The sequence below is a fragment of the Python bivittatus genome, unplaced genomic scaffold (genome assembly GCF_059951505.1).
Source record: "Python bivittatus isolate LINGU-HERP-01145 unplaced genomic scaffold, Pbiv_v1 ctg000610_np1212, whole genome shotgun sequence".
Taxonomy (NCBI): Eukaryota; Metazoa; Chordata; class Lepidosauria; order Squamata; family Pythonidae; genus Python; species Python bivittatus.
Genome location: NW_028277088.1, coordinates 6071228 through 6098589, shown reverse-complemented (window position 1 = coordinate 6098589; position 27362 = coordinate 6071228). Strand labels below are relative to the sequence as shown.

At 42.4% G+C, this 27362-nt stretch overlaps 1 long non-coding RNA gene across 1 annotated transcript; it reads left to right on the top strand.

The window, feature by feature from the left end:
* On the top strand, window positions 1–27362 carry LOC112540657 (uncharacterized). Its single transcript, XR_003084729.2, has 4 exons — window positions 1–196; window positions 3082–3245; window positions 25464–25600; window positions 26968–27362. It is a non-coding gene; the product is annotated as an uncharacterized LOC112540657 (long non-coding RNA).

Sequence of the window (27362 nt, the reverse complement as noted above, 5' to 3'; positions counted from 1 at the left end):
TGCCCCCTGGCCTTCACAAGAATGACAGCACTCCCCTGATCAGGAAGACACGTCTCTCTGTCTTATGCAAGGTTCTCTTCAGGAGAGATACTAACTTGAGCATGTAGCAAAAGGAGAGATCCTACCCTCCACCCTTTCCTTCTCCAGATGGGAGAGCTTTTATTGTTTTGAAAATTGCAGATGAGAAAAGGGCAAAGTAAGTACCAGGGCTAAAGAACAGCATTCTTGAACCTTTGGAAAAAGATTGCAATCAATGTGCTAGGAAAAGTCCAAGGAAGTAACAAGGGCATTAGGTCATCCTAGGGGATAGGTAACGAGTTTAGCTAGAAATATAGTGTAAATTTATTTTGACTGTGTATTTTTAAATTCTTGTTGGCGTTTATTGACTTTGGGCAAGCTCTGTAATTCTGTTATGCAGTTGGGCCTTCTTTACAACTGAGTTGCCTTTAAATAGAAGCAGATAAGCATCTTCTTGTGCTTTGTCCAGAACTGTATATATATTTTTCAGCTGGAGGTTCTTTTAAATCACTGTTTGCAGTTTGGGCAAATGTATATTTTTATCTCTATTTTATCTCTAAGCCCAAACTGGATTTTTACCATTTCTTTTCCTTTTTTTAAAATGAAGTTTGATTTTATTGATCTCTTGTGATATTGGTCTGTCTCCCAAAAAGGGAAGGGCTGATTTCCCTAGCCTTAATGTTACATGGCTGGGAGATGGCACTACAACATTTATTTCATTTGTTCTCATTTTCCCCCTTTCAATTTCCCAGAAAAGTAAGGTATGGGGGCACAATCTTGAGGAGGGGGAAGATGCCAGGTGAGGCTCCCTAGGAAATGGTTGATGGCAGAGACAACTTACCAAGAGATTTGAGACCTCCAACTTTTCATCCTATAGGCTATCACTACTTATGTGAAATCTGCATTATGATATACTAGGGAATTTTGGTAGGAGTGAAGCCTTTGGAAATGATTGGCTGAGTTAATGTGATGTCATAGCGGAATGACAGTCAACACATCTTGGTCAGTTAGATGTGAGAGTCTCTGATTGTCATGGGTGAGCTGGTCAGATTGCAGGAAAAGAACCGTGTGAAATCTGGTCTTTGCAAATTACATGTCTTGATCAAAAACTCTTGGACTACATGTTTAGTTCCTTGTGCTGTGTAGCTCTCAGCAGTTTAACGAAGCAAAAACAAATATTTTGAGTGTACCTTTAATGTGTGCTGCTTTAGAACGTGCACAAATTTTTGGAGGGGAAGCTTAGAGGAAAGTGTAGATGGAAGGAAAGATGGCAGAACTACAGATCTGTTCTCCCTGAGATGTTGTTAAAGCTGCTGACAGAACTGGCCATTTCTACCATAAAAGAAACATATTCCTGTTCCATAGACATAGAATTATGTCTGCAGTAAAATGAAAGAAAGAAAGAAAGAAAGAAAGAAAGAAAGAAAGAAAGAAAGAAAGAAAGAAAGAAAGAAAGAACATTTGTCTTTGAATCAAGTTCCACTCCCAGTAACTTACATGGACACACCTACATTCCTGGCAGCATTAAAAAAATGACTTGCCATGGACTTTTTCCCAGGATGAATTTTTAATTTCCCAGTTGTGTGATTTCTTAGTGACTCCTCCTGTCCAAGTCTTAATCACCCCTGAACTCTGCTTAGCTTCTTGATCAGCCCAAGTTGGCTAAATACTGCCAGCTAGCTTGATATTATATCCATGAACATTATATACCATAAAACACAGTATTTGTGTTAAGTCTTCGGTGGCATGCTCTAAGGAGACCAACTCCAGTGGGTTCAGGGAAGGTCAGGGAAATTAACAGGACTCAGGAGGTCCTGTGGTCTCTGACAGGAGATGGTGAGAACTTGGTAGGTTAATGCTTAGCCTTGAGAAGAGGATAATAAGGGAGCTATTATGATCATCCTTTTAAGGACCTGATGGGTTATCACACAGAAGAAGACCTGTTTCCTGTCTTCCCTGAATACACAAGATAGGGAATCATGGTCTTCAGTTATAGGAAGGCAAATTCTGGCTGAATGTTAGGAGAAATGACATAATGGTAAGAGTGGATGGACAGTGGAACCCACTACTGAAGAAGGTAGTAGACTCCCTTTGAGTTGACTCCAAAGTTGCTGGTGCTATGGTCTCCAACTGGATTGCTGCAGCCATCCAGTCTGAGGCCAGGCCTCAGCTCAGAAAACTGAGCTCCTCTGCCCTGAATCAAAGAACTGAAGTGGGGTCCTTCCCAATCTGGTGGGAAGGGGCTTCAGAAGGCCCTTTTAGCATCTGGTCTAAAGCAGGACAGCCAACCTGCTCTGACTCTGTGGTTTTGATTCAGTGCTTCACTTTGGAGGGAGGCTTCGATCGATGCTTTGTCTAATGAAGACACTCTTTAAAAATGCAGAACTGCAGTTTCAGTCCGCATCTGGCAGGGATGCAATAACTTGGAGTCCTGCAAAGACGTTGGATGGGCCCTCTCTGACTGGGAAAGGGAAAGAAGAAAGGCTGAGATCTTCCTTGTCTGCATGGTCAGCTGTCCTCTTCTCCAACGCTACATCTGCAATGTTAATGGCAACAGTGTCGTCAAGCTTAACGCCTTGCCCAGCATCCAAGTTATGGAATCAGCTCAGTGCTGCCACCTGCTGAGGCAAATCTGAACTGAGGATTAAACAAACCTTGGGGCTCTAAACCGGTGTTTCTCAACCTAGGCAGCTTTGTGGACTTCAACTCCCAGAATTCCCCAGCCAGCATGGCTGGCTGGGGAATTCTGGGAGTTGAAGTCCACACATCTTAAAGTTGCCAAGGTTGAGGAACCCTGCCCTAAACAGAACAGTGTGTGTGTATGTGTGTGCAAGCGTGTGTGTGGTGGTGATGGTGTTGGTATTCATAGCCCTTGGCTCATTCGCTTTTTCGAGAAAGCCCCTGGAGGTATCTTCCCAACTGTCTTGAAGTGGGTCAGTTGAGAACAGGGTTGGCTACCAAGGATGGCAAAACGGGGCATTTGCTGGGGCAACAAAATCAACAGAAACCCCAAGAATATTAGCAATATTAGCAATTCCAGAAGTTATGCTTTCATCCTTTCAGCTTTCAGGCTCGTCTTGCCCAAGATGCTCCAAAACTTACAAGCCAGCACCTGTTTGGAGCACGGATGGGTTTCTCTAGTTCCTTGCTCAGAATGTCAGAAGAGATCATTCAGGCTAAGAATAGGAAAACCATCTGGACTGAACCTAGGGAGAAACGTGGAGAAGGTACGTTATGGGGCATCTCCTATAACCTTAGGTGGGCCATGTTCCTGGGGCAGCAGTCACTATCATTTCTAGTGCTGTGCCTTAATCTGCCTTGTGATGTCTGCAATGTTTTCTTCCCCTGGCAAAGAGGTTTCTGTTTTTCTACCTTATTCTTAGGGTGCTTGAGAATTTCTTGCACATTTCTTCTTTTAAGCTGATTTAACTCTTTGAGGCAGGAGACCAGGCTTTCAATGGCATGGAGGTGTTCTCTGTTGCATCTTCCCATCCCTCTGAAGCTTCCTTACCTACTCATCCCAATTGGGATGGGGAAAAAAAGCAAATTGCCTCGGAGCTGCACATAAGAAATAGGCAGAGCTTCCATCGCACCGCTGGGGCCACCATCTTGACTTTTCTGACCTTCCTTACAGGCCATCCTGTAAAGCAGAAGGGGGTTGTGCATGTGGATGGAGTATGGTTCTCCATTTCCACATTAACTTGCCACAAAATGCTCCTGCGGACCAAGAGGCATTTGTTATATGCTGCTTTGAAGACTGTTTATAATTTAATTTACCCCAAGGTAATGACGGTTCAATCTAAATATTTATGAAAAAGTCAGGGGGGATGGGGTGTCAGTTCCTCACTAATTCTATGGGGCAGCGACCCCTTGTCACTCTTCCCTCCTTCAAACATGTTTTCTTCAACTGGCCAAATGATCTGATTGTTCCCTCCAGACCCCCTTGCGAATTCCTTAGTGTGCAGTGGTGACAATGGAAGAAAAGCAAGCTGATGAACTGTGGGGGTCTTTTCCCAATGCAGCTGAGTTGGACCTTGAAACAATTCCATGCTTTTTTTTTTTTTAATTTTTAAGTTAGACCTGCGGGAAATGTTAGGGTCCGAACCTTGACGTGTCAGAGAGCCTAGAATGAGTGACAAGCAAGCTGGGAATATAATTCTTTCCCAAAAAAACAGGCTGGAACAGAGATGAAGCGTTAATGCTTTCTTGCTAGATTTAATGCAAATGCGTGCTTTTCTGTTCTTGGCATGGTCTGAAAAATAGGCCCTGTGTGTTTCTGCTGAAGTCAGTTTAAACAGGGAAAAGCCAGTTGTAAAGGAGGCCTATTAGCTAGCATGCACGGCTACACACACGGACACACACACACGGACACATAGAATTCCTGCCGCAGTTTGTGGATTTATAAAATATAATAATGAATGAGGGGTGTAAAATGAATACAAGTATTTATTTCTTCTAATTTCCACCCCACTTTTCTGCTCTGGTGAAGGCAGTAGTAATATTTACCAACCCAACCCAAAACTGAATATAAAAAAATTACAACTGTAGATTAAAATTAATACTAATGTAGGTACTAAAACCATTTAACAAAAGCATGGAGGAAGAGTTGAGTCTTCAAAGATTTTCTGAATGCCACATGCAAATCCTTGGGAGGACCTTCTGTAGCTTGCAAGGTGTTTTCACATGTGCCAGAATAATGGGTCAGACTACATTTTATTTTTTTTTTCTTTTTAAAAAAGAGCATTTGAATCCTCTCATAACCAAAGTAGTGGCTGGACTAGGATTGAGAAGACTCCCCACCGAACCTTGATATTCCCTGCACAATTTCATTGCACATTCGAATTCAGCAGGTGCCCTGGGGGAGGATGTGCCCCTGAGCATATGCAGAGTGCTAAAAAATAGCAAATAATTAAATAGCAGGAGGCTACTGAAAAGAAAAAAATGCTATAATAGAATTGTCTTGGTTGCACAGTATAGCTTAGCCTGGCTATTGATGAATATGAACAAAAGTTTGTGGTACTTGAAGAAGATGGTAGATTAATTAAGTAATACCCAAGAGAGGGACTCTTCACTTCTATCTCAAAGAATCATGGAAGGCACCTCAGGGGTCTTCCAGTCCAACCCCCTGCTCAATTCCTTCTTTGGATCTCTCTTTATAAATTTTCCACCCATAGGTTCTTGTCTTTCCTTGGGGCACTAAGGAGAATAAATCCACGGCTTCTTCTCTGGAACAGCCCCTTCAGGTATCAGAAGACCGTATCGTGTCTCCCTTCATTCGGCTAAACCTATCCAGTTCTTTTCATTCTTCTTGATAGGGTTCAGCCTCCAAGCCCGTCACCGTCTTTGTCTCTCTTCTCTGCTCAACTACATCTTGAAGAGAGAGAAACAAGAAGTTTCTTTTTGTTAGGTCCAGAGTCTCCTTTTATGAACAATAGACCAGATGGAAGACCCTACCCCTTATCTAACTGACCCATTTGCGAGAGTAGTCCAAAGGGCTTGTGGGTGCCAAGAGATGGTGCCATCTTCAACTACTTTGACCCACTCATGTTCTCTTGGTCTAATCCAGTGTTTCTCAACCTTGCTGGCTGGGGAATTCTGGGAGTTGAAGTCCACATGTCTTCAAGTTGGCAAGGTTGAGAAACAGTGGTCTAATCTAATCCACGCTATTTGTTGTGATGGGAAAATAGAGGCTTTGAAAGGAAGTTACACTGTCTTGGGAAAAAGATTGATAAAAATGTAGTAAAATAACAATAAGACACACAGTGTTTAAGAACATATAGATTCTGTTCTAAAGCCAGCGTTAAATAAGGAAGCCAGATTCTTGCAAAAACAGACTGTTATGACGGCAGTGATTGAATAGGGTTCTGCAGAATGATGGGATTGTAAAAAAAAAAAAAGTGAAATGCAGTTTTAGGCTGCATCCACTGAAATATAATTTCCAAGCCTGGGGATAAGATCGTTCCACTCTGTTCTGTGTTGGCATTTCCCATTTTCAGTACATCGTCCAGTTCTGGGCTCCACATTTAAGCAAGATTCAGAGACATTGGAGGTGTTCAGAGAAAGACAAGAAGCTCCATCAAGAGACTGGTGGAAATGGAAGATTCAGGAAGGTTTAGCCTTGAGAAAGGGGGACTGAAAAGTGAGAATACTCTTCATATACCTGAATGGATGTCACAGAGACAAAGCTCACCGTCTATTTTTTACCTTTACAAAGGACATGGAATTAGCACAAGGCAGACGCCAGATGACTGTTAGAAACAAGCATCTTCCTACCACTAAGAGCAGTGAAGAGGAATGGATGTGTTGCTGGGTGGGTTCAAGGAGGGGCTGGATAGACATCTGTTAAGGATGCTTTAATTTCCAAATGAAATGGAGGTTGGACTGCATGGCCCCCCAGTTCTAGAATGCTATGGTTTTACCCACTAGGACTGCCTGTGAAAGTGGAATTGCAAAGATCTCCTTTCTTGTCCTCCAGAAACTGAGACAAAAGTCTCTTTTCTGTCATTGTTTGCCGAGCCTGAACCTAGGTGAGCGGCATGGAAAAAGGAAGAGATTTGCAGATAACAAAGGCTCCTTCAGCATCACCCCCATGGCTACCATTAATGGCTTTGGGCAAAAGTCTCTGCTTCTCTCCAGGCCGCTTTTACATTGCTCGTACAAAGCTGAGGAGCTAAATAGCAAAGACTTTGGTAAGTGGGCATTATTGTAAAGTGGAAGTTAGCGTCCGATTTTTCAATCACCAGGGGCAAGCAGTCAAGCTTTTCTTGGACTGTAGCATTTCGGTGTGTGGAAAGACGTAGGCTGCAGGGCTGAAATCTGCCCCCGAGGAAGATAAAAATCTTGGCTATTGGAAGCTAGCTCAGCAAGGAGAATATCTGTCACTGGCATGCAAAGGAGTTTGGTGGGGATTCTAATTTGCAGACCTGAATAGTTCCAAAAAGGTGTGATCCCTTGGCTCCGTGGTCCCATAAAAGGACTTTGGCAATAGGAGAAGGCCAAGCAAATCAGAGAGTCTTTCAATGGAGAAATTTTATTTAAAGCAAACCGGGTCCTCCCCAAACCAAACATCAGAGCAATTCCAAGCAAGACTGATTTATTTAAAAACCACTCCGTGTGTTCCAAGTTCAAACAGAACTGCTCAAAAGTTGACTCCGGCTCAAAGCTTGGATTGTGGGAATGGCAATTCTTGGGAGTGTTTTGGGGTACTCTGTTAGACTGAAAGCTGAGAAATGTGCCTTACCATTGATGGAGAAGCTTAACACTGAAAGGAGTTCAAAACAACCTACGGAATGTATAAATTGTACACATTATGTTTGGGTCGGTTGTGGTAGCCAACTCTTGATACAACAGAAGTTGGAAGTATGTTTACTATACATTAACCATGCCATCTGTCTATTGACCAGATTCTCTGCCTCTTTTTTCTCCCTTGCCTCCCTTAGCAGCATGCAACTCACCTGATCTTAATTTTGTGAAATCTATCCAGGGCTCCATGCTTTCCCATCCCTCTTAAATACTGAAGAGTAAGATTATGTAAGGGATGTCGTGTGTTTTCTTATCCTTCTCTAATTAGATATGCCTCAGCAGGTAGCATCACATGGGTGACCTTGTTTCAGCTTGGAGGTTAATGGAGTTGGGCTTGATTAGTACTTGGAAGGGTAACTACCACAAAATGCCAGGACTGGGAAGTTGGAAAAATATCCAGGAAGAAGAAAATGGCCAACCATTTCCATACAGCTGTCCAGAACTCTACATGGACATATCCCTGAAATCACAGAAGCTGAGCTAAGATCAGAGGAGACTTTATCTCCCACCCTCTAATCTTAGAAGAAATCAGTGGCTACTCTTTCTTAAAAGTTGTCGCTACATGGACATGTCCCTGAAGTCTCCAGGAGCTGAGCTGAGTTCAGAGGAGACTCCTCTAATTCTCTAGTTCTGCTCTCTGTTCCACAGCTCCACCGCCCTTTTCCTCTTTCTTATTACGTTTGCTTCTAGGTTTTCTGGAGCCTACTCTGCCCTACATCCTAGCTGGTATCCTTTCCCAAGTCTCAGCCTGCCTCTAAGTGAGTTTTGACTCCCACCCAAATGGACCACATTCCCTTCCTACCCAAGATCTGGCAACACCAACCAGTTGAGCTGTCGCAGCAGCTCAACTTAGAGACCTTGCCGTCACGAGGACAATCACATTCCAGGATGTACACAAATGATCCAGCTTATTTTGGAGTAGCTAGTTAGGCATTTAAACCCAATGTTACCCTCTAATGGGGTCTTAGATTGCAAAGCTAATTGCCCTGTAAAAGTAACAGTCTATTGGATTTTTTTTTAATGAACCAGCTTGCAATTTCTGTGTTTCCCCATCCTATTACCATTAGTCGCACTCCTAACCCTTTCCTTGCTTCTGATATTTTTTACATGGCTCAACGATATAATAGTTTATTGCCCCATTATTATCCGTGATTGCCAATAGAAAATGTGTGGGGAGTTAGGGCTGGAAACATTGGATCTCTCATTACTGCAAATGAACAGGTAAATTATAAAAGTTATTGATTGACCAGGTTTTTCCTCTTCATTGTCCTAGCTCAGTAGTTCATATCATACTGTGGGGTACCCACACTTCTTTGGCATTGACTATGGAGTATCAGTTGTGAAGAGAAGAGTCAAAGAGTCAGATGGTCAGGGTTATTCACAGGAGCAGGGCTTCAATGGCATAGTTGTGGCCACTACCACTTTATATATACACATACATGCATACATAGAGGCAGACCCGTCAATATCATTTTTAAAAAAAAATATAGAGAAAGAAATGCAAGTTCAGGGTGGAAGACTCCTTTTCCAAGCATTCATAAATCATTTTCTAAATGAATTCATCCAGTGTGACATGGATTGTCCATACTAACGGGAGCAGCACATACTTGTCACCAATATTTCCCAATGTTCATTGTCTTAGGTCAGTGTTTCTCAACCTTGGCAACTTTAGGATGGGTGGACTTCAACTCCCAGAATTCCCCAGCCAGCATGCAAAATGTTTAAAAGCCAGTAGATGGCAGTGCAGAAGCACAGAAACATCTCTCTCTCTGCTGACATCTAACGGTTGCGTGGCTTGGTGCAGGCCACGTCTTGGAGGTCTAGGGCTCTTCCAGAAACCGTGTTAAAGGGTTGTCCATCCGTCCATGAGCTGGCAGAAAAAGATGCCACCAGAGTTGGGGTGGCATTGCCATCCTGTGAAATCAATACAGTAATACCTCAGTTCACGGACGCTTCTGTTCACGAACAATTCGGTTCGCGAACAGCACCATTTGCAAAATTTTGCTTCCGTTCGTGAACTCTGCATTGGGTGACGAACACGACCCGTGGCCATCTTCCCTGCTCTGACACGTGGTCGTGGCTTCCTCTAAGCAAGATCGCCTGTACTTTGTTTCATATTTTTGTGGTTAAAAAAAAAATACATATGGTTCAGAACAGATTAACCTTATTTACATTGAACCTTATGGGAAAATTTGGTTCGGTTGGTGATCAAATCGGTTGGCGACCACGTTCCTAGGGGTTAGAACGGATTAACCTTATTTACATTGAACCTTATGGGGAAATTTGATTCGGTTCGCGACCAATTTGGCTCGCGACCAAAATCGTGGAACGAATTAAGTTTGTGAACCGAGGTACCACTGTACATAAATGGTGCTGTCCCTGCTGTTGAACCCTTATCCTGCAATAGCAATAAGGATGGTGAAGGGTGCTGTCTTTATGGACCTGTTAAGGGCCCTTTCCACTCAGGCTGTTAGGACATTAATCTTTCTTCTAATGTTTTTTTCATACAAGTCTCCGGCCTTGACTTTCTGTACTTCTGCCTTTCGCCACTGTTTCTTCATCTTTTTTAAACAAGCTCCATTCTTGACCAAAAAATACTGTGTCCTCACCCTTGTGTGTGTCACTCATTCTCTCACTCTTTGATCATCAACAATCATATCAGTCGTGCTTATAGAATTGGATTCTCTTTTTTTCCATGTGTAATGTATGAATAGACATGCTCAAACAATGCATTCCAGCAAAACCCTTTTTTGGAGCAGTTGTTCACCAAGGCGTCGCCATTCTTATTCATTGGTGGGCCTCTGAACGGTCCAATCACTTCTTACGTACTTTCTCACTTTGTTGTCTCCCATACATTCAGGTTACCTAGCAGAAAAATAATTTCTCTTGGATTACATTCATGAAGTATGTTGCACCATTTCCCCCAAACCCATGGTTAGTTCTTCCTATTTTCACATGTGCCCACAACAACCCATTGATGTAATCATCAATGTACTCCAGAAGGATCAGACCACCTTCATTCACATCTATGACAACCTTTTCCTTTCTCTTAGATCCACAAACACTCCTCCCTCCCTCCCCCCCTCTAAAAATTTAGACAGCAATTGAACCACAGTGAGAATTTCCACTGGTGACCAACTTTCTTTTTCTACAGAAAGAGACGACAGTTTAGTATTTGACAGCTTCTTCTCCTGCCTGTCCTAAAGATGGAGTCCCCTTGGAGGCACAAAAGTAGTTCACAGTCATTGAGGGCTTGCTCCAGATTAACTGTATACTTTGGAATAATGGACCTCTGGAAACTGCATATTGCTTTAATATAAATTATTCTTGGAATCCCTGAATTTCCCAAAGCTGGCAACTGCATACTAGCTGCATTTATCAAGTGAAACATGGTCCTATAGAGGAAAAGTTTCAGTTCCTTAAAGAGCTACATATCACTTGTTCAACCAGAGGAAGGAAGGAAGGAAGGAAAGGAAGGAAGGAAGGAAGGAAGGAAGGAAGGAAGGAAGGAAGGAAGGAAGGAAGGAAGGAAGGAAGGAAGGAGAGATAGGAAGGAAGGAAGGAAGGAAGGAAGGAGAGATAGGAAGGAAGGAAGGAAGGAGAGATAGGAAGGAGAGATAGGAAGGAAGCAAGGAGAGATAGGAAGGAAGGAAGGAAGGAAGGAAGGAAGGAAGGAAGGAAGGAAGGAAGGAAGGAAGGAAGGAAGGAAGGAGAGGGAAGCTCAGGCTATACGTGCCATTGACTTCTGTCCTTTTCTTTGTAATGTGTGAAGCAATTCCTGATGTCACTGCGATTCCTGCCCACCCCACCCCTCCCCCCAGATCTGAATCTCTGGAGGAAACCAGAAGTCCATCAAAATTAGGTCTACCAGAGTGCGGCTCTGGTGTGCGGCTAGAAGGCAACCACCCCACACCTCTTGTTGCCACCTTGGGGCTGTGTGCCTTTTGGCAGGCCAGATCGGGCAGCCCCAACCGTGCCAATTTACTGGGTCAAACTGCGTCACTTTAACATCCCCAAGGCCGATTCAACGGGTCTGCCTTCTTGCTTTATTTCTCCACCTTCTCTGCCCTGCCAATTGCCCTTGCCCATCAGGGTATGTGTGCGTGCATGCGTGTGTGTGTGTGTATCTCACAAGACAGAGAGCTCCTCCAAGGATTTACATACAGTAGCTAGAAATACCCGAGCCAGCTGTCTGCCTGTGGCAGCAGGAAGGCAGCAGCGAGAAGGCAGATGGGCTCGGCAGGAGTGAAAGAATAGTGACTTAAGTAGGCCAGAAGCATCGGTAAAGAATAAACAGTTCTGCAATGGATCTGGGAGCGAAACCCATCTCACCCCCTCGGTGCAGCCCCCTCCCTTGCCTCTCCGCCGTCCTCCGCCCCCCGCCGCTCATCTCCTCCAAAGCCTTCAGTCACAAAGAATTAACAGCCGGGTTTCTGGGTTGCAGATCAAAGAATAGAAGTCATGCTGGTGGGAGACTGGAGAGGAGCAAAAGCCCCCAACCCAGCTAATATTTATTGTAACAAGAATGTTAGATGTGGACTGTGAATGTCAGTTGGTGCCCAGATTATGGTCCCTTCCCTTTCCCCTCTCCCTTCCTTCCTTCCTTCCTTCCTTCCTTCCTTCCTTCCTTCCTTCCTTCCTTCCTTCCTTCCTTCCTTCCTTCCTTCCTTCCTTCCTTCCTTCCTTCCTTCCTTCCTTCCTTCCTTCCTTCCTTCCTTCCTTCCTTCCTTCCTTCCTTCCTTCCTTCCTTCCCTTTCTTCCCTCCCTCCCTCCCTTCCTCTTTCTCCCCTCCCTCCCTTGTCACCCCAGTGACTCTGGGCAGCTTACTTACAATATAAAAGCATATAAAAGATACAACTGACCAGAAGAGCAAAATATTCAAAACCAAACCAAAAGAGGCCACAGGATGAGAGGAGGCTCCATAATCACCCTGTTCCCCAGTCCTGGGAGATGAACCGGTCTTCGATAGTCCCAGTAGGTGGGACACAGGTTCTGACCTTGCAGGAGAGAAGATAGCCCCCTGCCTCCCCGCTCCTAATGCCTGCCTGTTTCTAGTACTGGAAAATCTTAATTTCAATAAGCCCCAACATTTGTGACAAGGACTGGACAGGAGTAGGCTTGTTGGTCTAAAAAATGAATATGGCCTTAAGTCAAGCTTGACTACTGACTTCTGGGGACTTCATCTGGGTAGTATTTTTGGCAGCGATCGAAGTGGTTTGTCACAGCCTATTCTGGACGTTGGGGTTCTCTAGTCTTCTATCCAACTAGGGCTAACTCCATTTAACTTTTTGAAATAGTTCAAGCTGGTTTGGCACAGCCACCTTCTATGACCAAAATCTCTATCAACTCAAGTCAGTCCTGACTCCTGGTGATTGATGGACATATATATGAGGTTTTGGGCAACAGCATGGTTTGCCATTTCCTTCTTTCAGGATTTATTCATTATCCCAGTCTAGCAGTGACTCTGGAAATTCCAGATGGACCTCCATCCAAGTTCTAATTAAGAAACAGAAGAATCTTAAATTCCTGCCAACCCCCTGCTGTCTTCCCAACTTGGAAGGGGTACTTAGATAAGATGGTGGTGATGAATATAAACATATTAACTAAAGGAATAGAGAAGAGAAAAACCCATGCCGTCCCCAGCACAACCATCCCAAGATCTAGTGCATCCAGAAGCTTCTGAAATCATCAGAACTGTCCAACATCCAATGGAAGCCCCCTGACCCATTAGGTCCATCTCCACTAGAGTGCAATCCATTGCCTGTGATCTCCTTATTTCATTTTCTGCATGTGAAGGTTAGAGCAGGAGAGAAGTGATACTTCATTGTTGATCAAACAATTGCAGCCTAACTGACATTGTCCATCTCAATTTCCTATTGATACAAGGTCATGGCATACTTCCAAGAGCTGTCAAATCCATGGATGGGGACCTTAGTTCCAGAGAAACATACCAGATTAAAGCCACATTGCTTTGTCTACTAACAATCCAGCCCCTTCCTTCTGAATTCTGCCAGGATAAACACTGGGATGAAAATATAAATTCATCCTCTTTTTCTGCTCAGGCACATTTTCTGGCCTTCTTCCGATGGGATGCAAATAAAATTAACTATTCGCATTTTGCCCACCAGCAAATGCATTAACCATTATAATTAATGGTTTGATCCTTATAATGCATGTGCATGATAGAGAGGGTTAGTTTCTGCGTGCAAACATCATGTGGAGGGATAGGTTCTACACCATTCTTAGCTTCTCGGGAATTCTCTTTTGCGTTAGGGGCAAACAGAGGAAGAAGAGGAGAGATATTTCCTAAGTGGAATGGGGTTGAAAGCAGGGCCAGATCTGTGGTTTGTAAGAGCTCCTCAGCTAGTTGTTGTTCAGTGGTCACCCATGCGCTGATGGGTTGAAAAGATAATCTTGTCTGAGAAGAGCAATCTGTCCTTGTTGAGCCTGGAAGCTAAGCAGGGTCAGAAAGCCTTACATTGGTCAACCACTTCCGTATCTTGAAGAAATCTTCATGGACATGTCCAAAAAGCATCAGGAGTCAAGCACAACTGGAAGGAGACTATTTGGTTTACTTTTATTACTCTCTAAAAGCAGTGTTTCTCAACCTTGGGAACTTTAAGATGTGTGGACTTCAACTCCCAGAATTCCCCAGCCAGCAAGTCCACACGTCTTAAAGTTCCCAAGGTTGAGAAACACTGCTCTAAAGAGAGAGGTCAGGTATCTCAAGAGGTTATCAGCAATATATATCCTTTTCGTTGGGATTGAATGCTCACAGGAAATGGATTCTGTCTTATCTTTTTGGCATGTCAAGTTAAGCAAAGGCAGATCTCTTTAAGCTGGTATCAGGATCACAGACAATTTCTAGTGGATCCTGTTGGCTTCAGCAACAAGCTGAGATAATCTGAATGTTCTCAAAACATCTCTTTGGCAGAACCAGCTATGATTTTTAAAGGGTTCTTGTCTGGTTTTTTTTAAAACAGAGGAGCAAGAGAAGATACTAGGGACTTGACACCAAAAGAACCCAGAAGATTTTTGTTCTCAGGCTTGGAAGGACAATTGGAGATGCTGAATCTTCTTGAATTAAGCAGTCTATATTGCTTCCTTGCCTAGACTTTCCAGGGGGTGCTGGGATAAAAGTGGGAAAGGATATATATGATCTTCAAATGATGTTTTGAGGAACACATTTTGAGGAATAGAGTTGGATTGTCGGCAGTTGCCTGAAGATTCTTAACCATGATTTGTTGGTGAAATGGCCTGGATTTCCCACACCAACAGTGTTTGTGTGTGACATTTGAATCCTGTAATGCACCAGGATGTGGTGAGTGATGAAGGCCAGGGGATACAAATAGACAATTAGCCAAAGAAGAAAGACATTTCCAGCCAGTTGGAAAACAACATCAGTCATCTCATCTTTCATAGTTGTGTCGGATGCAAATGTAGGAAAACCTAAAAGGTATTTGGGCCAAAAGTAATTTTTGGATTTCAGGTGCTGGGTTTTTGTTTGTTTTTTTTAGTTTGCCTCTGTAATCCATAATGCCTGGTCAATCTGTTGATTATGAACACTCCATTTTCATTCATTCAAGGGATCTGATGATTGAAAATGTTGCCTTGAAGTTCTTGCTGCTGAAGGAAGGAGGTAACCTGAAAGAATGTGAGGGCTGGTTTGGTATCAACTACTACAAGAACTATGATTATTAAGGCTGTGCAGTCCTTTTGATTCAATCCACCCCAAGTGGCTTGAATTAATGGCTGTATCTTTTTTTGGGATCAGACAACAGAGATGGAGAAAAGCCACACAATTCTAGGAAAAGGTATGTCTGTTTTGTGGTGGTGTAGACTGGTGCTATTGTCTCACGCCCCCATGGTCCTAACATTTAATTGAGGACTGCATAACCTACTAGTTCCCAGGGTGATGTTTCTCTCTCTCTGCGTCTATGTATTTCTATGATCTCTGTGTTTATGTTGGCTTTTTTGTTTTCAAGTGGTTTCAAGAGAGCGTTTTTCACTTCCAAAGCAATTTTTCCACATTCTAGCAATTGCCACAGTTATGTCATGACCATAACAATTGTTCTGCTGGACCGGATCAAGGTCCATCTACTCCAACATCCATTTTCTAACTTCAGTCTCCCGGGTGCTCCTGAGAAGCTCAGAAGTAGGGCCTAATGGAAATGGCGATCACCTCTTGTCCTCCTCAAGTATCCGCCATTCAGGGAAATATCCCATTGAAAAAGGAGCTTCTTTTGGCTATCCATCACACATGCACACAAAACCTTTCCAGATTCAGGACACATTTCAGTGTTTCTCACCCTTTCTCCCACCCCCGCCCTCCATTTAGCTATTCATTTTTAGCAATAGCTGGTGATCTTAGCCTCCAGCCACCAAACACAGATGGTGCTGTTCTCCTGCTAAGAAATGCATGTTTTCTGTGGTTCGTTTTCCTCCTCCTTTATATCACCCAGACCTTATCTGGGTGAATACAATTACTGATCCCAAGAGTTGCAGTACGTAGGGAGGCTATGCTGTTGGGTCATTACCCAGATATGCACTAGATGCAGCTCTTGTGTGAATTGTCAGGCAAATTACAGAGGTCATATCAGGGCAGAGTAACACATCTGGTCATGCTCTGTCTCCCATAGACGCCGAAAGAATGCTCCATAGAGCAGATCTTGATCCTGTGAATTCAGTGGTGCCCTTAGGTTGCGGTTCCATTGCCCTCCACCGTTCCCACATCTATGGGCCAGATAGCACATTTGGTAGTAGGCCATGAAAAACGAATCAATAGCAATGGAAATTAAGGGGCAAAACCCCCTACCACAATCAACCTCACATTCCCAAACAGAATAAAAGCTGATCTGATCTAAACCAAATGGAATCAACGTTTTCTTCCTGTGGCCAATTTATTTATGCTGGCTATATATCAAAAGGGGCTTTAGCAGAGGGTCTCTACCACTATCCTAAGTTGGGGTGATTCCATTTCCCCCCCCACTAAATGGGCAGGGTTATGGAGGAGAAGTTTTGGGGTTCAAATGAATGCCAAGGGTCTGCAGTTGCTGTTTTCCTGTGGATCAGGAGCATCTGCCGAAGGCAGGGGTGCCAAAAAAGTCAAAATTGCAACTGGGACTGTGTGATCAAAGTCCAACCCCCTTTTTTTCATGCATGCGTAAAAAGCGTTGGGGCCTTGATCATATGGTTGAGGTTGCCATCCTGTTTCTTTTGACCTTCCCTGTGCTGGTTCCTTCCAAGAAGAAACCATCGATTACCCAACATAAGGTACTTAATGTCTGCATTTTATTCTTCGGAACAGCATGGGTGAATTATGATCCAGATGGGGAACAACTATGGGCTACTAGGTCTTAATCATGGCTGGTCAGAATAATGTGGTTTCTTCCAAATCTTTTGGAAGGGGGGAAAATAATAAAGTCAAAGCATGGTGAGCATTTCTTTTCTTTTTCTCTCTAAAACAAAACAAAACAAAGCTTTGGATGGATTGTAGGTTCTTCCTCCTTTTGACTCAATGGGATGAGAAGGCTCAGGGAAAAAACAGGGTTCTCACAGAAGCCCTTGTCTCCCTGTTTCCTTCTCTAGCACTACCTGATCATCTGATCATCTGATACTGAAAGTCTGTGAAAGTGTAACCTCAACCCATCCCAGGTCAAGGTAGTGAATATTCCAGTGGTTTAAGAAAAAAAAACCTAAGCCAATAAACAGTCTCAAAGCAGAAAGTGGAACAAAGCAGATTTCTGAAGGTTCACTCAGATTGGACCAAGATGGCCATTTGATTGGCCATTTTTTTCCGGTGTGCATAGATTTGATAGCAGAGAAGATTTTTCTCAGTTCACAAGCTATTCCCCTGCCCCCAATTGCTTTAAAATACAACCCCAGGATTTGATTTACTACAGACTCTGGGCTTCCCAATGGATACTGGGAAATATGCAACAATAATTAAGCCCGCTGAGTATTATCTTGGCATTCAGAGCTTGAATCTCTCTCCACACACTCTTCTTCCTGTCTGCTATCTTGGTGATGTTTATTTCCATGTGCTACTTTGGGGAGGGAAAAGAAGAGTGTAGGAAGCTGGTGGAAAATGAACTGGGAAATATGTAGTTGGATGGTGTTGAAATGATTTTTTAGGCGCTGCTAGGGTATGATGGATTGATGGAGAGCTGTTTCTAATCCCCTATGGATTGATAGATGGGGGGGGGGGGAACTGGCTTTCAAATGAATTTTTGAACACATCAAAGTAAAGCCACCTTCCCTCTCTCACTCTTGCCATGTTGGTAGATATTGCAAACATTAACCGGGGCAGTGTGGAAAAAAGATTTCCAGTCGTATTGCTTCTAATAATGTTTAAATGAATTCATGTTGCTCACATTCTTGTCCCAAGGTGGAGGCTGAAAACACATGATGGAGCTTACTGGCCAAAGAGAATGGGGTGAACATCAGATCAGTTCCCAAATGGAGATCCCCTGGAAATCCTGTCTATGCAACCCTGAATATCAGCATGACAGAAAAATGGGCCGTCAGAGTTTTACATATTGATTTATTATTAAATTTATATGCCGCCCATCTCCCCCAGAGGGTGGCTCTGGGCGGCTTAAAATTAAAAACCGAGACGATAAAAACAATAAAAATATAAATATCCCCCCATTCAAATCACAAGTAACCATTCATATATCCATATCTATCACACAATTCTCTTTCGGGGAAGGGGCATTAGGCACAGACAAGGAGTAAGAAATAGCAAGGCAAAGAAATTAGATGTGCGTTCCCTCATCCCCAGATATTGACCTCTGCTGCTCATTGTAGGGTTGGCCAATCCAAGACTTCATGCAGTGCTTCTTGAGTAAGAGAGAAAAGCAATAAACTGGTTACCAGTTTTAGTCATATCCATGCCCCATGCAATGTCCCCTGCTAATGATAAGGACAATATCGGTCAGTTTTGACACATTTGGGGCAGCGCTCAGAACAGAGTGGACCTCAGCCGCATATTTGTTGGTGCTTGATGGAAAAAGTGTTGCTTCCAATGGACCCTTTCATGGTTTTAGTGCCTCCTATGGAAGAGATGGATGTTATAAAATGCCCCATGCAGGACTGTGAACCCAAACACACACACAACACCAGTAACTTCTCCAGCTTCTAGAGCCATCAGCAAGAGATCAAATGAACTCTTCAGCTGTTTTGTCACATTGCAAGCTATTTTTATAAAAACCTGGATCAGATGGAGGGACTGGGTGGCTTGAGACTGATGGATTGAATTCAGCCTTAATATAATTGACAATAAATACTGTACCAAGGGCATTGTGGGGTATTTCAACCTGAATTCTGGTTCAGTGTTTGTAATGCTTAGATGGATTGATGCTAGGAAATGTTAGGATATAATCCCCAAAATTATTTCAGTATTTTTTGTCCCGTACTCCCTTTTATTTAGAGAAGAAAAACAAGGGAGAAAAGAAATTACAGAGACATGGGATAAGGGAAGAGGCACATGCTGAGTCTCCAATGATTTTTCTTTTCTGGGACTTTTCAGGGCCTTAACAAAGTTAGGAGGAAAGTTCAAGTCACTTTTGTTGATTGGCTTTGTTCCTGGATTAATGTCAATGCCCATTTTACACATTTGGTGTCCTGGACCATCATGGAAGTGTGATAGATATCGTGAGATATTGCATTCTCTGGATTGTCATTTCGTGAAATGTTTAGCTCTTGCACTGATATCAAGGTGGCAACGGGGGCTTCTTAGCCTTATGGGTTGATGAGTCTACAACAGCCTCTCTCACCCTTTTTACCTTGGAGGAACCCCTAAAATAATTTTCACCTCTCAATGTGTTTCTCCCTTTCTTTTGTTTAAGGAGAAAAGAGAAAAATAGCCTGTTGTTGATAGGACACATTTGTCGGCTAATTTGTCGGCTTGCAGCTTCAAGGACTGAGCGGTGTCCTGCCTCCTGCACCGTTTCTGCTCGGAGAAGTAATAAATAAATATCATTTAATTAGTGCAAGGAGCAGAGTGCTGCGCAAGGCCCTCTGATCTGATCCGAGATCCTCGAGATTGGGTGTCTCGGCTGAGCACCAAAAGAGCTGTGCCTTTCTACATGAACGTTGTCATAAAAATGTTCTATTAAAATAGTTATTCCTCTGTTGTGCTGACAATCCATTTGTTTCCGTGGCCGTGTGCAGCCGGATGACAGTTGTTTCAGTAGACTTCAATTTATTTGGAATGCAAAGGTCTCACGGCAGGAAATGTAACTAGAGAGCGTTAAAAGGAAAGCCATTTCTGACTGGGATGTGAACTGTGATTATGCAAAATGATGCTTGGAAGAGATGCTCAGGGCTGCTGAGCACAAAATTCCCCTTCCACTTTCTTGGCCTGCCACACAGAGTGAATTATCGCTCTTTTATAATCTGCAAAGGTAGTAGGCGAGATATTTGAAACCACAACAGCTTGGGGGTTAGCTCAGCCAGTGTAATAGCCAAGGTTATTCATAAATCTGTGGCCAAAACAATGCCGCCTTGTGGAAACACCAGCGAGAAACAGACGACATATTTGCATGCACGAGTTGCATAAATCTGTTCTGTTTGCAGACGCTTGGGTCTTTTTTCCCCTCCCTCCAGCATTTGGAGCGCAGGGGGAAATGATTTGGGATAGCATGGGGACAAGGGGAGGGCCCTAAGGAGCAGATGGAAATCTTTTGGAGAAAGGTGTCATTGTTCAATAAGCACATGCTTTCCACACAAGAAGTCTGAAGTTTAAATCTCTGGGGTTTCCAAGGAAGTTACCAAGGTTGGTGAAGACCTTGGTCTCTGGATCAGACATGGAGAAGCTCAACTTTGCCTACACATCCTTGTTTTGCAATGCTTATTTTGCATCTGCTCTGGTCCTATTGTTAAGTAGGAGGAAGCTGATTCCATTCAGTGATGGGCACCCTTAAAGGACGATACTTCCTCAGCAGGGAAATTTCATATATATATGAAAAATAATATACAAAAATATTCCCCCCAATAGAATGTGCAAACATACACCCTCAAAGACCAACTAATAAACAATAACCAACAAAACAAAAGAGAAAACAAGGGAAAGAAAATAATAAATAATCTAAGTATATCACATGTATATCAAATATTAAACATTGTATAAATGTTTCTAATTAAAAACAATAAGACTCTATTGTTATAAAACGTCATGAATTTTGTGCCAAAAGGGAACATATTGTGTCATTTTTATTTATATATATACAGTATATATATATTTGATAGGTAGAAGAGATTGGCTTTTCAATAATGGATAAATTATACATCTCCTGCATCCAATCCTTAATAGGCAGAATATTATTACTTTTAATACTCTTGGCAATTCCCTACACGTGATATAACCAAAGTTCCTCAAAACTGTTACATTCCAAATTTTTGGAATGTAATGCAATATAACATTGTTAACATTATGATATTTCTCCATAAATCTACTTATACATATTAAAGTGCTATTTTAAAAAATGCCAATAATTCACAGACCAAATCATGTGAGTCAATGACCTCTTTTTTTATATATACCATCAACAAAGAACATCTGATGTCCATCCTTTCAAATACATTCTTTGGGATGTCCAATACATTCAAAATAGAATCTTCTGATGCATCTGTGTCCACCTTAAATCCAATGAGACTGATTCAACATTCTTTAAAATATGTAAATTTAAGATTGGATTTCACCAAGAGACCAAGTAGATACCCTCTAGGTTTCCATTATAGGACTAGAAACATGATCTCAGAAAACAGACAGCTCAGATGCTGAAGGTGCTTAAACAGAACATATTAACCAAAGCATGTCAAACTATATTTATTTTATTATTACCAGAGCAGGTCAAATAGAAGTGATGGAAGACAATTCCATTTTTTATGAACATCTTTGAAATATTTCCCTTTTGGTAGTTTTTTTATCGCAAAAATCTTGCCCAGGGAAAATGACGTTTCCCTATACTTGGTCTCAGAAAGCTTAATCCATAGCAAAATCTGACTGGCTCCATAGTCCCGTGATGGCATCACATACTTTTGCCGCTCCCTGATTAGGTAGAAGTGTTCCTGGTCTGGAAAATAAACAGAGAAAGCATCGATGGCTGGTGTGGGTCTTCTGGGCTGTGTGGCTGTGTTCTTGAAGTTTTGTTTCCTAACGTTTCGCCAGCACCTGTGACTGGCATCTTCAGAGTGCAGGAGCACAGACAGGAGCAGTTCTCTCTGTGCCCAGAGTGATGTGACCCTTTTGTGGGTATTTATAGAGATCTGAAGGGGGGGGATTGGGTGTGTGTGGGGGGGGTTGAGTTACTGAGTGGCTGCTTGTTTTGGTGTCACCATCTGTGTGTATCTTCCTGGGGATTAGGCAGGGTTTTTTCTTCTATTGAATTGTTAACGAGGGGCTGCTGGGGGTGATTAGCAAGTTCCTGGTGTGAACTGTTCACATGTCCTGGTGGTTGAGCTGAGTTTGTTGACCTTTTGCAGGCTGTATTTTTCAGGATTGGTATCTGATCTCTATAAATACCCACAAAAGGGCCACATCACTCTGGGCACAGAGAGAACTGCTCCTGTACTCTGAAGATGCCGGTCACAGGTGCTGGCGAAACGTTAGGAAACAAAACTTCAAGAACACAGCCACACAGCCCAGAAGACCCACACCAGCCATCGTATGCCGGCCGTGAAAGCCTTCGACAATACAGAGAAAGCATCACCCTTAAAGGTAAATGATGTCTAAATAGCAGTAGCTAAGGACTGAAATAATGGCACTAAATAAGCTTGGAAAAGGCCAATATATTCACCCAATCTAAATGTGTTGGAGAAGACTCCTGAGAATACCATGGGCAGCCAAGAAAACAAACCGATGGATCATTGAACAAATCAACCCAGAGTTCTCACTTGAGGCACAAATGACCAGGCTCAAATGATCCTACTTCGGACACATTATGCGAAGACCCAGCTCTCTGGAGAAGGCCACCTGGGAAAGGTGGAAGGAAAGAGAAGAAGAGGACAATCAGTAGTAAGGTGGATGGAGTCAATCACAGAAGACCTGTAAAGGACCAGGTTAGGGACAGATCATCATGGAGAAAATCTATCTATGTCGTTACCAAGAGTTGACACCAACTTGATGGCAGATATCAATCCAATGGGTGAGGGGTATACATTTCTGTTCCCTATACCCCACCCCATTGTTTTCTGCCTGCTATGGCAGAATCTTTGGCTCATTTTTAACAAGTGTTCGTAACATTCGTTGTCAAATTTATGACGCTACCCTATCTTCAGCATTGCTATTGCAGCTTGGGAGCAACAGTGCAGAAGCGTATATTTCCAGAGCAACGCATCACATGAGCATCCTCTGGTCATGTGGACATTAGAAGCACAAGTCTTGCGCTGCTGGGTCTACAGAATTAACTTTTAAGTCTCATTATCCTTACTGTAAATTAGAAATTACTTAGGAGAGTAAGAGTGAGTGAGAGAAAAGAAGAAAATATACCAATCTGTTAAGCCAAAAATGCAACCTGTCACTTTCAATTAACTTGCTAAAAGGTTGTTAATGAATAAATATTGACTTTTGGAGGAAATGCTGCTTAATCGGATTCAGAACCATGTGTATGATTTGACAAATGATCAATAAGGAGTGAATGCATTCATGCTAACATGAAGGGAACTGCGCTGAGAAACAGGCTCCCTGTTAAATGATGCACTTGTTGTCTGGCAAAGGAAGCATAAGTTACATTTATTCTTCTATATTTAGAAGATGTTTTCATAGAGGGATGGATAGATTCAAAGCTATCAAGCACAAAATCTAGAATTTCTACCAAATGAAATCTAAGACCTGAACTGAGGCTCAGCTTACAAATTCTAAACCAATGTTTCTCAATGTGTGGAAACTGCCGTCTTCAGAGTATTTGGGCAGAATCGGTGTGAGGCAGCACAGCCTCTTGGCCAGTGACAACTAGAAGGGTGGAACTGGCAAATGGAACTTCTGCTCAAATGACTCAAGTAAGCAAGCCAAGCCTCGTGCAAATCTCCTCCCTGAAAATGCCACCCAGTGGTTCATTGTGCTACCAACAAGCTATGATACAGGTGTGCCACCTCAGGTCAAATGAACCTTTTCCAACCTGTCTTTAAGAAAAAAGCATTATTATTATTATTGTTGGTCACGCAGTCAGCCAGATGTTTATACTGGATTTGGCACTTTTATCCACCTGTCGAGTCCTTCCCAAGGACTTGGGATAGGCAGATATTGTTTGATGGTGTTAAAGGTATAGCTGCAGGATATAAGCAGTTCCAAGTAAAACTGCCTTTTGTAATTGACTGACGGTGATTTTGTCAATGCTGATAGTCTTCAAGTGGTGCCCCAGATGTTTTGGGATCGTACCTCCTTCTTCTTCTTCTTCTTCTTCTTCTTCTTCTTCTTCTTCTTCTTCTTCTTCTTCTTCTTCTTCTTCTTCTTCTTCTTCTTCTTCTTCTTCTTCTTCTTCTTCTTCTTCTTCTTCTTATTATTATTATTATTATTATTATTATTATTATTATTATTTAGAATTATAACACACCTTTCCTCCAGGAACTCCAAGCAAGTTACATGGGCTCAGTCTTCATCTTATCTCTACACATGCAAACCTATGAAATAGACTAGGCTGAGGGAGAATGACTGGCCCAAATCACCCAGCAAATTCCCATGGCCAAGAGTGGGCTCAGACCTGGGTCTTTCTGGTCCTAGATCAGTATTTTTCAACCTCAGCAACTTTGGCTGGGGAATTCTGGGAGTTGAAGTCCATACAGCTTAAAGTTGCTGAGGTTGAGAAACACTGTCATAGACTATCACTTGAACCACATTATACCACACTGGCTTCCAATCAAAGTGCCTCCCTCTAACAATTTATTGGAAAGCCCAGCGAAAGTCCCACTGAGAAGGTGGGGAGCATCTTGGGAAGGTAGATTGCCTTCTGGGAAATAAGTACTCTGTGACTGTCCTGACTACCATGGTAGCTATGAAAAAGCAAGTCAAGTCGTCCACCACATCTTCTCAAACTTCCAAATGTGTCCCTGGTTCAGAGTCACTCCTGGGTTGAAGTATGTATTTTTCTCATCAATCACCACATCATTAGATCTTTACCCTATGAAATTTGGTCTGCTGCTGATTTTCTTGTTTGTTTTTGGTCACTTTATGCAAATAAAAAGCTTTTATTAAGCAGTCTACTCCTTTGTAGTCAAAACCTTGCTTCCATCTTTCCTTGGAGACCATGTCTTTAGAAGGCCACGGACCAAATTGCTGCCCAGAAGACGTTTCTCTCCTTGGTCTTTGTGTTATGAATGCAGATTTGTATTTTTCATATTACATCTCAGAAGACAGACTCTTTATTCACTAATAAATATGTATTCAAGGTATACAATGCTCACACATTCAACCGTGACCAGCTTCCTCAACTTTCTTAGTAAGTTCTCTGTTGGCCTTGCGAATGGGCAGACATTCTCAATTCCCTCTGGAAATGGTTGTCACTGTGGGATACAGCTGTGTCCCCTGAAAGGGATCTTAATTTTCCCCAATGTATATTGCTTCATATTGCAAAACATGCATGTACCATACAGGATGCATATTCACTGAATATTCACTCAACGCGTGATAACGAATGCATGTTACCCCTCAAGTGGCACTAGATTGCGGTGAGCACTTTCTTTCAGACCCACAAAAGCATGGCACTCTATTTTAGTTTTTTTAAAAAAAGTTTCTTGACGTTGAATGTAAAAAAAAAAAAAAAAAAGCTGATATCAACATTATCCAGAGCTTAACAGTTATATCCAAGCAAACAGAGCAAATTTTGAAGGTACACCTCATCTGATCCCTGTTTCTGTTGACTATCTCTGCAGTCACATAGATCCATCAGAAACATCTTGAAAAAGGAAACATTTTTTTCAAGATGTTTCTTATACTTCTCAATTCTTCAGCCCAAAAACAACGTATCTCCAAAACAACTGCTATATGAGTGTTTTCCGTAGGTAATGGCCATAGAAGATGTGATCATTATATTATCAGAGAAGGTAAGGCCAGAATTTTCAGTTTTTTTCCCATAGTTTTCAGCTTTATTTTAAATAAAGGAAATGGATGTGTTAACCTTATGTCCTATTTTGCTTTCAAAAAGGGAAGAAACACGCTGCCATTATTCTTCAAACGTCCACCATGTCGAGAGAGTAGTCAAAAAAAGCCTTAAGACCACAAAGGAGCTAACTAATTTCATGGAGGGGAGCCATGCGAAGACCTTCACTTCATAACTGCAAGGTGGTTTCTATTAAAAGTATACGACAACATCCACAATCTTCTTTTTCCCTAGAGAGAGAACTGTGGGTTCCAACAACCCCTTTCCCCTTTTTGTGTTGGGAATAGGAGAAGAATAATGTAATTCTGAACAAAGAAGGACTTTATCTGATCTAAGTCAGGGGCTGAGGCTCTTCATTTTGATGCAGGTAGACTGAAGGTCATGTTGATTAGATTTCCCTTCTTTGAATTTTGGAGGCCAGTTTTAAATACTTCCCTTAATTTAAGTATTTCCCTTTCTTTCTTTTTTCTTAACTTTCTCACTACGTGTAGCAGCACCTGACCTTGTCTGGATTTTAAGGAGATCTGGTAACATTGAGGTAGGAGATTCCAGGAAATCTTACAGCCCTGGGAAGTCAAGAAATATATTCCAAAAGAAGGGAACGACTAACCAATTCCATGCTGTTATGATGTACATAGAAAGAGACTGGGCTTTCATTGTGTGATGGTGGAAGCCATCTTGACTTTTTTGACTTCCCTGGGATGCTTCTACCTCCATGGCTTCATCGAAGTGTAGGTAAAATGCCTTTACCTTCGTGGCATTTCCCTCAGCATAGATCCAACACACTTCAACAAAGTGACTACTGTACCACGGAGCAGCCATTTTGAATTTTTTGCCCAGAAGGACTGAGAGTTTCCATTTTTGCTTCAAATGACCTCCCTTTGAAGGACACCCACTGTTATGCTAACCTGATGCCTCCCATATAAATCTCTGCTTGTTTCTTAAAAGCCAACTCAGCTGCCTGGGCCAAGGTTCTATTTTATGAGGCTCATTATTTTTATATTGATGTTTATTTTCTGAAAATAGTGCAAAAGCTAAATGCATAGAGCCCCCTAGAGAATTTAACAAAACCATATTTCAGTCCCTCTATTGATTCTCTATCTATAAGGCAATATACACAGAAAGTTAATGTTAACAGTACAGTATGTTAAGCTAGCAAAGGCCTAGAACAGCCTTCAGCAACCTGGTGCCCTCCAGGTTGTTCGGTCAATTCCCATCAGGCCCGGTTTCCTCGAAATTACGGGACACGATGTCCCAATCTTTGAAGGGTGCCAAGTAGGGAAGAAAGAAGCCTGAAGAAAAATGGGTCTTGCTTTGATTTTAATAGCACTATATTCTCTCCTTAGCCTCCTTTGTACTTGGTAAGTATGATCTCCTTAACCTCCTTGGATGGTAGCAACATCTTCACGATCTCAGACCTGGTCTGGAGTTGGATGAGAGAACATAAGGAATGCCCAGTTTATATGCTAGATGGGGGGATAGAAAAAGAAGCCAAAATAATCAGGTAATTTTCACCCCCAGTTCACTCACAGTTTTGTCTGCTTTCCAGGCAAGTGAGACATCATTGTCCTCTGGAGCTCCACCCTATTCATCCATTTCTGCAACATCATGGAGATATGTACGACGGCGTTGCAGTGGTGTGCAATGGGTTGTGAGAATAACCTTGAGGAACAGGAGGAAGAGCCACAGCCAAGGCAATGGTCAGATAAGAGAAATCTGAGCCCAAAGCAGGAATGTAATTTGAAAAAGCATCTCAGACTTAACCCTCCCTAGTTGTCTTGAATGTAAAGGCAGGGAGTGGGGAAACACATTCAGACTTGCAGATTCTGTTACTGTAGCTCTGTAATGAAAATAGTATTAGCATTCATAACTTTGGTTTCCTTGTCTGGTCTACCTCGGAGGGCTAACATGGTGTGATGGCCTATTACATCATGACTTCAGAAT